Below are 17,140 nucleotides of genomic sequence, written 5' to 3'. Positions count from 1 at the left end.
ATTCCTCCCATAGTTAGGTTGGCCTATACCCAGAAGAGTTAGCTTGGGAGGTTAGAAGCAGAATGGAGTGAGCTACTTTTGCTGACTAGCTTTCTCTCACTGTCATAATTTTTGGAAAGGTAGTCTCACTCTTAGTAAAGAATAATATGCTATGCTTTATTCAGTTTTATAATTTCATTTGAATTTAACAAATAACTACAGACAGCTGTCAACTTAGTGATGTTGAGATTGGGGCGAGGCATGCGGTAATCCTCTGAAATATATATGTGCACCCCAAAAACATGTCATTGACATGGGTAGGCACCTGCAAGAGGGGTGCTTTTAAAACATTTGTACATGAAGATGCTTTCTACTTCAATGAGACTTTTGCCAATGGTGTTAGAAGTTGCTGTGAAAACCAGGATAAGGGGCCACTATGTTTTCAATTTGTCTAGGGATGTAACATCCCTCATAGTTAATCACTCAGGCAATTACTGGTTGGCAATATGTCCCGAAGAAGAGTAGCTTTTGAGCCATGTTCTTTGGATCACTAAGATTCTTCAAAACTGCTTTAGAGGTTCCCATGAACATTTGGGTCACATTAAAGCAGGCTCATTATTTCCATTTTCATGTCCATGTAAATGAGGTTGAGTTCTTCACTTGGTTCTCAGCTTTAGTGTTGTTAGTATATAGAAATGCACTTGATTTTTTATGTTAATTTTGTATCCTGAAGCTTCCCTGAAGTGGTTCATCAGGTCTAGGAGACTTTGGAGGAAGCTTTTGGGTTTTCTGAGTATAAGATCATGTCACTGGGGACCCCAAAAGTGAGGAAGGTAGGAGAGAAGTGAGGGTTAAAAAATTCCCTATTGGATACAGTGTTCACTGTTTATGTGATGTGTTCACTAGAAGCCCAAACTTTACCATTATGCAATATACCCATGTAACCAACCTGCACACATACCTCCTGAATCTAATATAAAATAACAAAAACATAGCAAAAAATAGGCTCATTAGTAAGACAATAGCTGAGGAGCCCCGAGGATTGGTCACCTTCTAGGAGAGAGAGGAAGAGCCAAGCTGATTTACAACAATCCTGATCAAAGAAGGGCGACCTGTCCAGGGCAAGTCCACAAACCTTCCTCTCTGTATCACCAGGCCACAGAGCACTAGACTGCCATGAAGTCAGTGGAAAAGAAGAGTTTTACTGCTTAAACAAGTTTCAAAACCACTGCTCTAGGATTGTTTATAAGAAAAGAAACTAAGAATAAGGACAATACTGAATTCAAACAGCTAATTCCTTAAGACCTGGGAACATTCTGTGTTCTTATACAGTTATAATTTAATCCACATACATTGGAACCACACCATAATTGAATTCTAGGTCAAGAGCAGAGTTTTGTATATAGCAGATTCAGTTTGGAGCACTCTCTGGGGATTTGGTTACAGAAAAATCCAGAGGATTTATCTGGGCTGTCTTACCTATAAAACTGCACAATGGCCTAGATTTTGGAGATGACATTACAGTGAGGGCCCCTCCAGGACATGCAATGGTATATACCACTATATACCACTTAATCTTTAGAAGGCTCTTTTGAGTCACATTCTTTATGTAGTGTGTCCACATGTTAGATTTGGCCAGATTCTGTAGCCTGATACTCCAACTGGGGTGTCAGTTCCACATCTAGCCCATTAATTTGTTGCCATTATGAATACAGTAGACTTTAATGCCTTCAGAAGGAGCATGTTGTACTGCACAACTGCGAGGGGCCTCATTCCTATTGTGATCACACTGTGTTTTAGGGAATTGTGCCCCTTTATAATGCCATGACTTTGGGTGACACTCTCTCGCTTCTATAGTACCCAAGTCTGGATTGCATCTGAATTTGAAATCTCTACTATGAGACTGTATTGTTTGTTTTTAAAGTCAATGGAGCACTTGACTTGGAGCCAGAAGAGAAAGCTTGGGTCTTCACACTTCTTGATTAATTATCAAGCCAGTTAATTTTCTAGAGCCTCTGTTTATTCATTCGTCAAATGGGACAAATAATGTCTATTTCACAGGGCTTGTTGTGAAGATTATTTATACTCTGCTTTGTTATAGAGGTTTAAAGTGGACCTATGGGTTTGTATGAAATACAGCAAGATAACATAAATTAAAAGTAGGTGAGGGATAAAAGGGGGTAAAGGGTCTAAAATGGGGTCAATAAGTTGTACCTTTTGTGCAGATCTATATGCTTGCTAGGAATGAGCCACAAATTTGCTTCTGTGCCCTCTAGCAGCCAAGGAGAAAATGAAAACCTTATTTTCTTTAATCATGGTGTCTACGAGATCAGGAACACAGGAACAATATTCCTTTTCCTAGTAGCTTAACAGAGAGAGACTGCCCTCAGGGGTCTGCAAAAGAGGACATTGCATGGTACAGCCTATAGTGTCTGCTACACAGAGAGGGTGCAAACTGGCAGTCCACCAATGTTACCATTTGTTGGGATTTTTGTTTTGTTTTGGCTTGATGTCTAAAAAGTTTGATACAACATTTAAAAGAATCAGATTCTGCAAAAGTTATATCTTTAAGTTTTCTTTTAAAATCAGATGATCAGTTAATATTATAACTATATATCAAAATTAATTGACACTGCATAGCAGCTTTTTTTTAATGTAGCAATGATTTCAGGTTTGCCACAGTCTCCACCATTCCCTACTGCCTTACTTACTACATTTTATTTCCTACTTGGCATTTAGGCATCTGATTTAGTGACTCCTATTCTACAACATCCTTGTAGTAGGCTCAGCAATACCTTTCATAAGGCTGAGAATCCCTGAGAGGATTGATTAATATTGGAAAATGCTGGTACTGTGTACAACATTGTTCTACAATGAAAGTGTAGAATTAGAACATTGAAGTTACTGTTAGAACTTTGAAATCATGACTGAGGGTTAAAAAATGCTTAATGAACAAGAGTCTCAAATAGCTAATTAAAACAACCTCAGAAAAGTAGTGAATCTTCCAAACTAATCTCCTAGCAAGTAGTTTACCAGAGTATCCATTCCAATTGCTCTTTAATCAAACAAAAATTTCAGAATATTTTATTTAAATATTTACATAGCTATATATTTTCATCAGAAAACAGTATCACAGGAAAGACATGTTTTAAGTATGCTTTTAAATGTATAAAGTATGATGGTTAGACTGTATGATTTGGTGACAATAGTCATTACTGTTAGAGATGAATCCTTGTAAAACTGATATTTTTGTCAAGGTCCACTTTGGCTTCTAGACTTGTTGAGTTTGGTAAGATGTTTTGAGCACTGAGTTGCTAATTTTCCAGAAATGTAATTTGCAATGAAGATGTTGGATGGGGCTTTCCCAATTATCAGAGGAATTCTCCAAAGTTGAAAATGAGTGATAATTATCTAATATTCTAAAACATGCTGCTAGACATGGATATAGAATGTTTAATGAAAGATGTCAAAGTTGGCTTGTGACCACCAGCCCCATCACAGCTCTAGCCAATATTAGAGATGCCTGGTGATTTAGGAGGAGATTGTGGAGGGTTAGCTCAGTGAAGAGCCTCATAAAGAGTATTGGGGCGTTTTGCCTCCCACTGCCATGGAGAAGAGAAGAGAGGTCTTACCCTTACCCCAAGCCAAGAGAGAAGGGCTCTGATCTAGAGATTGGGGTTATAGCAACCATGGGAGATTGGCATTATGGCAACTGTGGGAAATTGACATCTCACTTCCCAGTTGGATGCCTGCGGAGCTCCCTGTAGGCTCATCAGAATGGAGCACAGACTTGATTTTAGGGATCTGCGCGCATATATACAGATGCTTCCAAGATACAGTATTTGGTAGATGCAAAGCTGCTAGAGCAGCCTGTGAAAGTGAGGCAAAGAAAAATATGTTCAGTGGTTGGCAAGCTCAACTTTCACCATTTGGCAGAGAAAGATGTGTACATTTTTTGGGGGCCAAGCAACATCAGGAAAGGAAGAGTTTGAGCAGTTGTTGCTGGTTCCTTGTCCAGAGGTAGCCTTTGGGTTGAGGCAACCCAGACTGTGAGAACCCTGACATGTATGTTGAGATAGAAGATGTGTGTTTTGGGGGAGGGGCTCACAAAAGGCTGGTCAAATGGTTCTTCAACCATGCTAGGGAACTTGGTATGGAGGATCCACATGGGCCTCTGAAGAATACAAATGCACCCTGTGAAGATCCCAGGATGTGACTGCCTGCCTTGCACAGATGACTTTGGTAGCCAAGAGAATTGAAAACAGCAGGACCTGATGTAAAAAGATGTTCAGCTTCCTCACCACTGATGTCACTTCCCTGTGTTGACCTGAGAAGAGCTACAGCAGCAGAGTGATGGAGCAGAGAAGGAAAGAGGAAGAGGAGGGTAAAAGGAAAGGCTACAGTCCCCTCCCCACTACAGGTCATACAAAAGGAGGAGGGAAAACTTTGATTTGGATATGAGATTGAAGTTTTGATATGAAATCACTAGACTTTTAGTAAATGAGTGAGTCTTAGTTTCCATAAACAAGTGAAAGTGATGGAAAATGGCGGGGTCTTCCTGAGATGTCCAGCTGCAGGGAATGGAGATCCACCGGAACATGTCAAAGATAATAATGAGAAAAAAAAAATTGCTTCTTAAATTCCCACCATTCAATGAACCAGTTACCAAACCCATACAATACAGAGACATTGAGATTCTAATATGGATCTTTCCACAGAAGGAGGCACCTTCTCTTGCCGTCTTCTGTATATTATAACCATTTCTTGGAGGGTTTGGTACTTCTTGTTCAAAATTGAAGTCTTGTAGCCAAAAGTCAAAATCATATTCTCCTAAAATTCACTTGAAAAATGTTTCCTTTTACAGTTGAATTAAAGCAAATTACTTGGTTAATTAATGTCAAAGGTGACTCTGTTATAGAGATAATTTCTGAGTCATGATACTTAATATTTAAAAATTATATTTTGATTTTTATCTTTAGTCATGGTGATTTCAAATGAGGTTATTAAATCACTGTAACTCATGATTTATATAAAATATGAAGACATTAACCTGCAGCATCTAGGATTGCTTTTTTTTTTTAATTGTATTAGTCACTAGTACCTTCTAGCAGTTCCAGTTTTTGGAAGACAGCCTCTAGTTTCCTATTCAGCCTCATCATAGCTGTTCCTTTTGGAGAGTGGTGGAGAATACAGGATTGAAGGTGACCCTCACGGCATGACAAATTGTCAAGCTGGCTCCCTCAGAAACCTTATGGGGAATGTATTAGTCAGCTTTGGCTGTCATAAACAAATACCACAGACTGGGTGGCTTAAACAGCAGAAGTTTATTTTCTCACAGTTCTGGAGGCTGGAAAGTCCAAGATCAAGGTGAAGGCCTCTCTTCCTGACTTGTAGAATCCCACCTTTTCACTGTGTCCTCACGTGGCCTCTTTTCTGTGCACTTAAGGGAGGGAGAGAGACAGCTGTCTGGCGTCTCTTCCTCTTCTTCTAAAGACACCAGTGCTACCTATTAGGACCCATCTCTTATGACCACATTTAACCTCCCTAAAGGGCCTATCTCTACGTATAGTCACATTGGGGATTAAGGTTTCAACATATAAATTTGGGGGCATGGGGAGAACACAGTTCAGTCCATAACAGAGAGGAAGAAAGAGATTCTTAAAAAGTGTTCTCTTCTGCAAGTTGACATTTCTGAAAAATATGTTTATTCTCCAAATTTAAGAGACTTTTAGAACCACTTGCCTGTGAAATTTTCTTTCCCAAATGACCAAAACTCAACTCAAACTAGCTGAAGCAAAAGTGGATATTTTTTAGCTCACATAGCAGATGACCAAGGGTCAGATATGTCAGCCACAGCTGGATCCAGGGTCCGTGTCATCAGGTCTCTGTCCTCCCCTTGAGCTCTGTGTCCCCCACAATGTTGGCTCCTCCTCAGGAGTGTCCTCTTCCCGTGGTGACATTGATGACCTGGGGCAGCTCCACGCTGACCTGGCCCTTAGAATTTGCAGCTTTAAATGGAGAGAAACTGTCTCCCAAGAGTCAACTCTGACTGCCCCTGCCTGGGTTAGGGATATGTGTTAGCAGCCTGGACCCAGGGCCTACCTGGGTGGTTATGGGCTGGCAGTCCCAACAGCTGGGAGAGGATCAAATGAAAGACTCCAGGCAGATCCAATTGTAAGGCATGTCCACAGTCTTCCCCTTCTAGGTTTCTGAGCTAAAACAACTTATTTGTACTTTGTGACTTGTATAATTGTATAATTGATAGTCCAGAGAAGGTATAAATTAGTTCATCTTTATATGTGTAAGAGATTCTATCTGAAGGTCATTAGAACCTTTTTGAAAGTCAACTGATGTCATATTGGCCTTTGCAGTTGTTGCTCTGCAGACTCTCCAGACGACCCAGCCTTGTCACCACCTGGAGATTTGACTCCAACCTGGCTAACCACAGGCTGTTGAAATGGTGGCTGTGGTCTCTGCACACCTCTTCCAACCTCCCCCTTCTCTATCCTCTTATGCGTACCTATTGTTGTGGTCTAAATGTTTGTGTCCCCCCAAGTTCATATGTTGAAGTCATAACCCCCAAGGTGATAGTATTAGAAAGCGGGTCTTTTGGGAGCTGATTAGGTCATGGAGGCAGAGCCCTCATGACTGGGATTAGTGCCCTTATCGAAGAGGCTTGAGAGAGACCTCTCACCCCTTTTCCCATGTGAGGGACACAGAAGATACCATCCATCTGTGAACCAAGAAGTGAGCCCTCACCAGACCCTGAATCTGCCAGCATCTTGATCTTGGACTTTCCAGTCTCCAAAACTGTGAGAAACGCTTGTCTGTTGTTTATCAGCCACCCAGTTGGTGGTATTTTGTTATAGCAGCCCAAATGGACTAATACAGCTAATGTCACCCATCTCCTGTGAATGTAGGTGCTCGATCTCTTGCCTGAAATTCTTGGGGTCAAGTGTGTTCTGGAACTCAGTTTCTAATTTCAGAAAGGACACATTATGTACACACTGTTTACTGACACCCTTAGCAGAGTCTGGGACTGCACCCAGAAATCCATCTCATTAACATTTCTGCAGAGAAACATATGAACATTCACACTACGTAGGATAAAGAAAATCAATGGTAGCCTTATATCAGTTCAGGTCAGGTTTGTTCACCAAACACATTAGGAGAAAGATTTGTTTTCAGAGTTTTTCGTAGTTTCAGAATTATAAACAAGGAATCCTGAATTTACATTTTCTTGTTATGTATTAAGTGCTCATGACTACCTTTGTTGGACTCTCAGCAGCTGGGACTGGTATCCAAAAAATTTAAAACTTAAGAAACATTTTAACTTAAAGTACTTGAAGCAGCACTTTCCAATGTTTAAAGTATGTAACTAAATCTATGTGAATAGATAACTATACAGAACAAACTTTTAGCCAATATCTTCACTTCGAGTGGTTACTGGGGGGCAATGAATTAGAAAGCCACTATATATAAAATTAAACATTATTGTTTGTTCATTTCTTTAAAGTACAACTTACTATCCAGGGGAGAGGAAAGTACTCTCACCAAAGAAGATTTTTACAGAGAGAAATTAGGTCAACATGAAACTTGTTGGCAACCCTCTATTTGTAACAACCTTTGTGGGGTTTTCAGAAAAGGATTTTCCATGTCTTTTGTCTTCAAGAATGTAAATTGGAGAACACTCTTACCAGGAGTATGTGCAGTGCAAGTACCCCAAAATAAGTTTTTACCCCTTAGAATCATGGAGTTCAAGAGAATTTTCAAATTTGCAATCCTGGGTCTCTCCCAGAGAGACTGAGAGGGCAGAATCAATTCCAGTTTTGCAAATAGGCCTGCTAACTTGTGTCACCATTTACCATCACGATATCTCAGTTATCCCATCTGTCAGCTCTAAGAGTCTTTGATGTATTTCAACATACCATGCTTTCAGGAACTTCTCAGTACTATGTTCTGATGCTTGGCAACTGTCGAGGATGAATTGGATGCACCTCTCCCTGATGCCTGCCAGGAGGCAGTTGGAGGAGGGGCTTAAAGCATTTTCTGGTAAATCCAAACGATCACATATAAGCTGCTATCAATGTGGGAGAACGGAATTAGGAGATAGTCGTCTCATTAGAATTGTGAAAATTCAGAATGGTGGAAATACTCAGTATGAAGATTTTCAGGTTGGCTAAGTGCATGTGAAATGTACTAATTTGAAAAACACTTTGGAATCGATTGAATTAGTGGTGTTCAATTAGTGGGGCGTGGTGGGCATGGTGACATGGGACTGGGCATCTTCGCATATATGAGGGATCAGAAAACTGGCAATCCAGGCAACTGTGTGGCCAATGCAGCATTTTGGGTCCAAGCCCCTTGACCCTGTGTCTCTCTCCTTGCTTCATGGGAAATCCTGCCACCTGGCTCAGATACAGGCCTGGGGGTTAAGTGGAGCATGCGCTGCCAGGTACTGGTCAATGCCTTCAAGGGTGGAGAAGATCTCTTGGGAACCACCAACAGGCTCTAGGGTTGTCGTGTTTGTCTGTTTTTAAGTGACAGGCTACTTGATCTCATCCCATTAGTAGTGATGTTGCCAGAGGTAGAGCTTGCAGCCACCCCCTTCCCGTAACTCTATCATCCCCACCTGCCACTAACTACTGAAGGCTACCGAGTGGCCACAAGGCACATGATATTCACTGAGAGCCAAAGTGGCTTGCCTGCATCATTATAGTAGCTCTCCTTGTTAAGAGTCTTTTAACTATTTCCCTCCTTCCCACACCCCACTCTTCACACATACATGTACACCCCTACCTGAGCTAGAGTCCTGCTCCCGTCTACTCTCCTGGCCTTCCCCAAGCTGCCTGTGCAAAGCATCCTTTTTCGGCTCCCTCAGCCTCCAGTTTCTTCCTTTTTCCATACCTTTCACCAACAACTTCAGCCTTTATTAACCTTTTCCTTCTCTAAATATCAGTCCTACCACTTTTTTGGGGGGGGGAATGGAGGAGGCAGGTAGGAGGTGTACAGCTCCTCATACTTGCTGTTCTGTTTATCTATGGTCTATAACAAACTATCCCCAAATTTAATGGCTTAACGCAGTAAAGCGTTTCCCTATCATCACTCATGTTTTTGTGGATCGGGAATTCTGGCTGGGCTCAGCTGGGAAATTCTTTTGCTCCTTGCCGTATTGAAGGGGATTGCTGGATACTTTCACTTGGCAGATGGGTGACACTGGAGGTGATTAAGATGGCTTCGCATGCCTGGTGCCTTGGTGGGATGACTGGAAGGCATGTTCAGCTGGCTATGTCCACTGGGGCTCCCACACATGGTGGTCTCAAAGTAGTCAGACCTCTCTCAGGTAGCTAGCTTCCACAAGAGTGAGCATTTCAAGAGAAAGGAAGTGTAAGTGGCCAAGCCTCCTAAGCCTGGGCCCAAGATCCTCTCTGCTGTATTCTGTGGTTGCACAGTTATGCAGTCCTCTTAGTTTTCACCTAGACCCCACCTCTGTCTGTGTGTTATAACAAAGTCTGCTGCCACTGTTAATCTTCCACACGTGCCTCCTCTGTTCTCGAATGTTCTTGAAGATTGTATTGCTTTCTCCAAACCTAAACTGTCTCATAAGTTTTGGGTGCTTAAGACAAGTTTCAAGAAATGTAAATTGAAATGAAAAGTGTTGGAGGAAAGAAAGTTTCCATCTCTAACCACTTTCTCAGAAGGGCATCAGGGTTTTTGCAGCAATTTGGGGATACCTCTTCTGATCTCATAGCTTAGGGCTCTGAACTAAACTCATGGCCTTTTCTAGATTTCTTCCTAAGGGTGTCGGGTTGGAAGCACTGAGGGACTGCCCTTTCTCCCCAGGGCTCAGCTGTGTCAAGGCTAAGCCCAGGAGTGGTTCCCACAGCCAGGCCGGGTGAGGGTGAGTTTATCCTGCTGTGCAGCACCTCAGACCAGGGTCTAGCCACTGGTGGCCTGCAGGCTGACCCCAGTCCACCACCTGTGAGCAGCCGCCACCACCTGTGTTTATGCCACCTATGAGCTAAGCACGATTGCTATATTGTTTGTTTGTTTGTGAGACAGAGTCTCACACTGTTGCACAGGCTGGAACGCAGTGGCACGATCTCGGCTCACTGCAACCTCCGCCTCACTAGTTCAAATGATTTCTGGGTAATTTTTTGTAATTTTAGTAGAGATGGGGTTTCACCATGTTGGCCAGGTTGGTCTCGAACTCCTGACCTCAAGTGATCCACCCATCTCGGTCTCCCAAAGTGCTAGGAGTGCAGTGGTGCGATCTTGGCTCACTGCAAGCTCTGCCTCTTAGGTTCACGCCATTCTCCTGCTTCAGCCTCCTGAGTAGCTAGGACTACAGGCGCCTGCCACCACACCCGGCTAATTTTTTGTACTTTTAGTAGAGACAGAGTTTCACCGTGTTAGCCAGGATGGTCTCGATCTCCTGACCTCATAATCTGCCCGCCTCGGCCTCCCAAAGTGCTGGGATTACAGGCGTGAGCCACTGCGCCCGGCCCCAGCCGATTTTTATATGTTTAGATGATTGAGAAATGGATTTTAAAAAGAATAATATTTCATGATACATAAAAATTATAATGACATTCAAATTTCAGTGTCCACAAATAAAGTTTCTTTGGAACACAGTCGTGCTCATTCATGTACATGGTAGCTGTGGCTGCTTTCACACTGTGAGAGCTGGGTCTGGTAGTTGTAACAGCGATTATTAGATGACCTGCAAAGCCAAAACTATTTGCTATCTTGCTCTTTACAGACAAGTAACTTTTTTGCTGTTCTTGCCTAAGACCAAATGCATTTTTCAAAGCTGGATTCCAGGCTCAGAGTTACAGCAAGGAGAACAGAAAGTATAGCTCATGATCGGGTGCTAACGGGACAAGGGGGAGAGATGAAAACCATTAAGAGCGTTAGCAACAAATATATTTTTTGCCATTCCAACTCCATGGAGCAAATGACTTCCTAAAAACCAGCAGAGAAACTAATTACCTAAACCGGGAGAAGAATGAAAGACTCATTGTTAGAATATTCCTCACAGCTGAATTCTTTCTTTCAGTCTACTGTATTTTAGTGATTCCTAATAAAAGAAAAAAAATGTATTTTTGGCCTCACAGCCAATTAATTTCTGCCCCGAAGCATAGAATATGATTATTTCTGTCATTATTTTAGTTTCCAGAGTCATTGATGATACAGGGAATGACACGTACCTATTAACACACTCGCACACTCACTCACACTCGTGTGGGTACATGCAGTTCCCTAGAAGATGTACTGGAAGGATCTGACTTCACTTTCAGGTGCCATCATGTCCTCCCAATTATTCTACAAATGGCTTTTAAGATATTTCTATTGTATTTGTTGAAATTTTCCTGACATTTTGACTTGTCTAGACAATTATTCTGGCATCCAGCACCTTGTAGGAAACGTTCATTTGAAATACCCCACTGTGCTTCCGGGGGAGCTCATCTTTCTGAAGCATGGCGGGTCCCTCATGAGGCCCTCTTTCGTAACCGAAGAACAAGCTGCAGTCTGAATGTGAGTTGTTAAAGGTATAGTATTGGGAGTTTTCTGTCTCGTGTTTTCCTGTTCTGTGCTGTTTTTTTTTTTTTTTCTTTCTTTCTTTAATTTCATAGCAACTTTTGAATGAAAACCTCCCCACAGGGTTTGACAGGCAATGAAACTTCCTCCCTTGGGAGGCATCTCAGCCTGAGGGAAATGGAACAGCACCCCACAGAGGATTTTCCTCACTTCCTCCCTCTCTCCTTTACAAATCAATGTTAAAGAGCCTGCATGGATGTGGTTAGCACCATCTCTGCAGCATGTGACTTTTCAGTCATTTTCACCCGAAATAGGATTTCATTCACCAGTTACTGTAAGCTACTCGTGCCTTCTAATGGACTTTGCAGCAGTGATTCATCCACCCTGTGCTGGGAGAGAGAAAGAGACTTTAAGTGAGAAAGAATGGTTGGGAGAGGGGAGACAGGTAGGCAGAACAGCTGTGGCACCATCCTGCCCTATAAGACAATAATAATATTCAGTGTTAGTCACTTTATGCCAAGAAATATTCCACCTGACGCATTATCCTGGTTGAATGTTATGACAAATCTGTAAATAGACATTACCAAATACAGAGGGGGAATCTCAGGTTCAGAGAGGTTAAGTGACTTGCCCGGTAACACACCGCTGGTAATTCGACCTGACCTCCCTGCCCTTCTTCCACCTTTTCCATTTCAGTCAGTGGCAGTGCCATCTTTCCACCTGCTCCTGTCAAATGTGTTGGTGTGATTTGATTTCTTTTCTATTTCTCTTGTGTCCTACTTTGAATCCAGCAATAAATCTCTGCTGGCTTTACTTATAAGATATACCCAGAACCTATCACCTCCGCCACCCCCACCTTGCCCAAGCCTCCATCATCTCTCTCCTGGAGCACTGTGATACCCTTCTTCTTGATCATCCTGCCCCTGCCCTGACTTCCCTAAAGCTGATGCCCAACACACAGACAGATAAACCAGATCAGACTTGTGACTGTTTTCCCATGCTTTGGGCAATCCCAGTGCATTCCAAATCAAAGCGGAAGTCCTTACAGTACTGCAGTTTGCCTCCTAGCCCACGTTATCTCTGGCCTTCCCTTCTCACTTTCTCCCTCCACTCTGGTCACATTGGCTTCCCTGCTGTCTCTTGAATAGTCAGGGCCTTTGCCCTTGCTACTCACTCTGTTTGAAACACTCTTATCCCAGGAGACTGCATGATTGACACCCTTACCTCCTTCATGTCTTTACTGAAATGTTTTTGCAGTGAAACCTACCTCACAGTTTGTTTTTTTGTTTTTGTTTTTGTTTTGAGACAGAGTCTCTCTCTGGAGCACAGTGGCACAATCTCAGCTCACTGCAACCTCTGCCTCCAGGGTTTAAGGGATTCTCTTGCCTCAGCCTCCCAAATAGTTGGGACTACAGGCACCCACCACCATGCCTGGCTAATTTTTGTATTTTTAGTAGACACAGGGTTTTACCATGCTGGCCAGGCTGGTCTTGAACTCCTGACCTCCAGTGATCTGACCACCTTGGCCTCCCAAAGTGCTGGGATTACAGGTGTGAGCCACTGCACCCAGCCTTTGTATAGCTTTAATGCATCAAACATGGGCTTAGTTCCTCATGCAAACTATTCTCCCGGGAAATTAGAGGATAAAAAGATAAAATAGCATATATGTCCTGCCCTCAGGAAGTTTACATTTTGAAGGGGGGATACAACAGAAAGCTATAATTTGTAGCAGCATACGACACATGCCAATAAAACTTGCAACTCAAGCCCTGTGCACGGAGAATCATTTGGCAGAAATTCTAGAGAGGCTTCCGGGAGGAGATGCTAGCAGAGGAGACCTTGACAAATGGGGACGGATCTAGACCAAATTCCCCTATGCCACGTGCTCCTTTTTGCATTCAAAATGCTCTTGTTTGCAAGATTTCAGCCATTTACAACTCTTCTGGCACTCAGCCATGGACTAAAACGAGGTTCATGCCCACAGTATTGGTCTGCAGAAAAGCAAGAGACTGGATGGCAATCAGAACAAATGGAATCCTCTAGGGTAGGGAGAAGAGAAAGAAAGAAGAAATGAAACGGCATAATCCCAGAAACTGCCAGTAGGAAAGGATGGGAGAAAGGACAACTGGCAAAGACTCTGACGTGGTGTCCAGCCTTTCAGGTGTCACCTGAGGACATTGCTACAATTAACATGCAGCCAGACACACACAGTGACTACACATTTTGGCTTGGTTGGCGGCATTAGTTGAGTCTTAAACAAAAGCAGTTTCAGTTGCAAATCTTGTGCCAGGCTTTCAGAGAAAGAGAATAAATTATGCTGCTGTGACAAGCTGTTCCACTGTGGCAACAATAGTTTGGACTTCCAACGCTGCCTGTCAACCAGGACTGAAAATACATCTTCATTTGTTGTTGGGCAGCTGGGAAGATGAGTCATTAAAGAATTTTATAATACATCAAAGGCCATGATTTTCTACCTTTCATGCAGTTACACCTTTTCCCAAGTCCTCATTCTGCCACAAAAAACTTTTGAATGCACCAAAAGTTAGGTAGAAGTCCTTTTAAAAATTTCTGTTCTGTGCACATATCTCTAGGGGAAGTGCAGAAGACACAGGCCATTCCCTTTTGTCATGCATTTCAGCTCCATAAAGATTTACTGACCACCTACTGTATGCCAAGCATTATGTTAGTCTATGGGGTTAAAAAGATGCACAAATTGTGGTCTTAAAACACGTGCCTTTTGTTCAGATTATTACAGTACAAGAGAAGCAGCATCAGCCATGTGTTTGGGAGGCTAGAGGAAGGAGAGAGAGAGGAAATATTGTACCTCGTTGATATTGTTCCTCTCATTTCACTACTATATTAATCTGTCCTCATGCTGCTAATAAAGACATACCCAAGATTGGGTAATTTAAAAGGAAAGAGGCTTAATGGACTCACAGTTCCACATGGCTAAGGAGGCCTCACAATCATGGCAGAAGTTGAGGGAAAAGCAAAGGGCTGTCTTACATGGCGGCAGGCAAGAGACCTTGTGCAGGGAAACTCCCATTTATAAAACCATCAGATCTTGTGAGACTTATTTACTACCATGAGAACAGTATGGGGAAAACCATCCGCATGATTAACTTACCTCCCACTGAGTCCCTCCATGACGCATGGGAATTATGGGAGCTACAATTCAAGATGAGATTTGGTGGGCACGCAGCCAAACCATGTCAACCACTGTAGACAAGACCAGGTTCAGACCTGGTCAGTAGTCAGATGAGCCTGTGAGAGAATGGTGCCACATCTTCCCTGTAACAGCACAGCATTTTAACCTGTGATGGATTTGTGAGCAGTCATTTCAACTCTGTATTAGTTTTCTACAGTTGCTGTAACAAATTACCACAAGCTTAATGGCTTAAAACCACGTAAATATATTATCCCACAGTTCTGAAGTCAGAAATCTGAAATAGATAGACTAAAAGCAAGGGGTGACAGGCTGCATTCCTTTCCGGAGGCTCTAGGGGAGAATCTGTTTCCTTGCCTTTCCTTGCCTTTTCCAGCTTCTAGAGGCTGCTGGCATTCCTTGGCTCTTTGCCCCTTCCCCTCTTCAAAGCCAGAAGCAATAGTTGAGTCCTCCTTACACAGCATCACCTTTTTTTTTTTTTTTTTGCCTTCTTCTTCCACTTTTAAGGACTCTGTGATGGCAATGGGGCCCCGGGATAATCAAGGATAATCTTCCTATTTTCAGAACAGCTGATTGGCAACCTTAATTCTAAGCAATCTTAATTCCCTTTTGCCATGTAGCTGAACATATCCAGGTTCTGGGGATTAGGATGTGGATGTATTGCGGGGGGAGAATTATTCCTCCTACCACCAACTCTTATCCATCTCTAAAGCCACTGAGTTTTTGATAAATCAGATAAGTACTGGGGATATGTACTCTGGGCTCAGGAATGAGGAGAGTTACCTGGCCTTTGCCAAGAGTGACTTCATATCACCATACTCAATGCAATTGAGGTGACTCAGTCAAGGGGAAAAGATAGACAGCATGTTATATGGAAATAGCACTTGCCTGGTAATCAGGAGACTTCGATTTTAGCTTCTCTCTTTCAAACAGACTACTGAGTGTCAGTAGGCAAGTTGTTGAACTGCTCTGGGCCTCTGTAAAAACTCAAGGTTGTGGTTAGATGTTCTCAAATCCTCTTTCGCTCTCAATTTCTACAGGGAATGTACTGGAAATGGAGAAAGACTGGCCTGTGGAAATGCAATGCCATTATTTCAGCATCAAAATCCTGGAATAATATACAGAATGTTGTGTAATATACAACTCAGTGTCTGTGCCCTTTTATTTCTCTCTTGGGCCCAGCCCCATCATCCTGTCCTTGAGCATTGTAATGCAGTATTCACTACCAGTCTTCTTTCCCCCTACATTGGAAATTATGCCAAAAGAGTAATGCATGAATTAGGTAAATGAATCAGGTGAATTAGAGATAAAATTACGGCTCTACAGTTGAAATATCAGCTTTAAGAGAATTGACTTGGAGACTGGGCGCAACGGCTCACTCCTGTAATCCCAGCACTTAGGGAGGCCAAGGCGGGTGGATCACCTGAGGTCAGGAGTTTGAGACCAGCCTGGCCAACATGGCAAAACCCCATCTCTACTAAAAATACAAAAGATTACCCGGGCATGGTGGCGGGTGCCTGTAATCCCAGCTACTCAGGAGGCTGAGGCAGGAGAATCTCTTGGACCTGGGAGGCAGAGGTTGCAGTGAGTGGAGGTTGCAGTGAGCCAAGATCACACCATTGCAATCCAGCCTGGGCAACAAAGGCAAAACTCCATCTCAAAAAAAAAAAAAAGAAAAAAGAAAATCGACTTTGAGATGTATGGGGTCACATATAATTGAAAGTGCGCATTCCACAGTGACTTGAGAAAGTTGATTCCGGCTTTCAAAGCTTGCGTTATGGGTAAGAAACTTGAGCCTAAAAAGGACTCATATGTATGTGGGTCATTAGAGAATCTCCTCCTTCACCACCTTTTTTTTCTTTAATCAAAGAATTATACATATGCAAGTAACTGAATCACCATCTTCTTTCATTTTTTTCCCTCTTTAATCACAGCTGTGAAGAAAGTTTCCAGCTAGGCATTAAATTGGGTCAACAGCTAACACAGCATAAGTGTGGACAGCAGGGGCAATCGGTGGTAGATACACGGGAAATAAATGACACTGTGCCGCTGGCATTGATAAGCTGTTGAATAGTGCAAGGGCCCTATTAAGATTTAAAGTAATAAAAGATGGGAGGAAATATGGTTGCCAGCAGCTGATAAACATTCTTGCCTTATGAAGGCATTACTTTCACTTAATGGCTTCTAGTGCCTGGAGTATAAGCTCTTGTGGTAACCTTTTTCCCCCAGAGCAGACCTAAAGAACACCTAGGAATTGTCATCTTTGTAGTTGCTCAAAAAAGATCTTTGGGTGGCTGCGAGCAGATCTGAACGTATTGGGTATGGCAGGTACCTGGAGCTGCATCCATTTGCAAAGCTGTCAATAAAGAAAGGTATAGAAAGGATGTCCTTGACCGTGGTATGTGCAGATAGAAATAGGATTTCCTCTGGAATGTGCATGTGAATGTGCCTAGC

At 42.6% G+C, this 17,140-nt stretch overlaps 1 protein-coding gene across 18 annotated transcripts in view; it reads left to right on the top strand.

The window, feature by feature from the left end:
• RGS6 (regulator of G protein signaling 6) overlaps window positions 1-17,140 on the top strand; it is a 629,077-nt gene that overhangs the window by 325,586 nt on the left and 286,351 nt on the right. The window lies entirely within an intron of this gene.

Source organism: Papio anubis, chromosome 7 (genome assembly GCF_008728515.1).
Source record: "Papio anubis isolate 15944 chromosome 7, Panubis1.0, whole genome shotgun sequence".
Lineage (NCBI taxonomy): Eukaryota > Metazoa > Chordata > Mammalia > Primates > Cercopithecidae > Papio > Papio anubis.
This window is presented reverse-complemented; position numbering and strand designations above follow the sequence as displayed.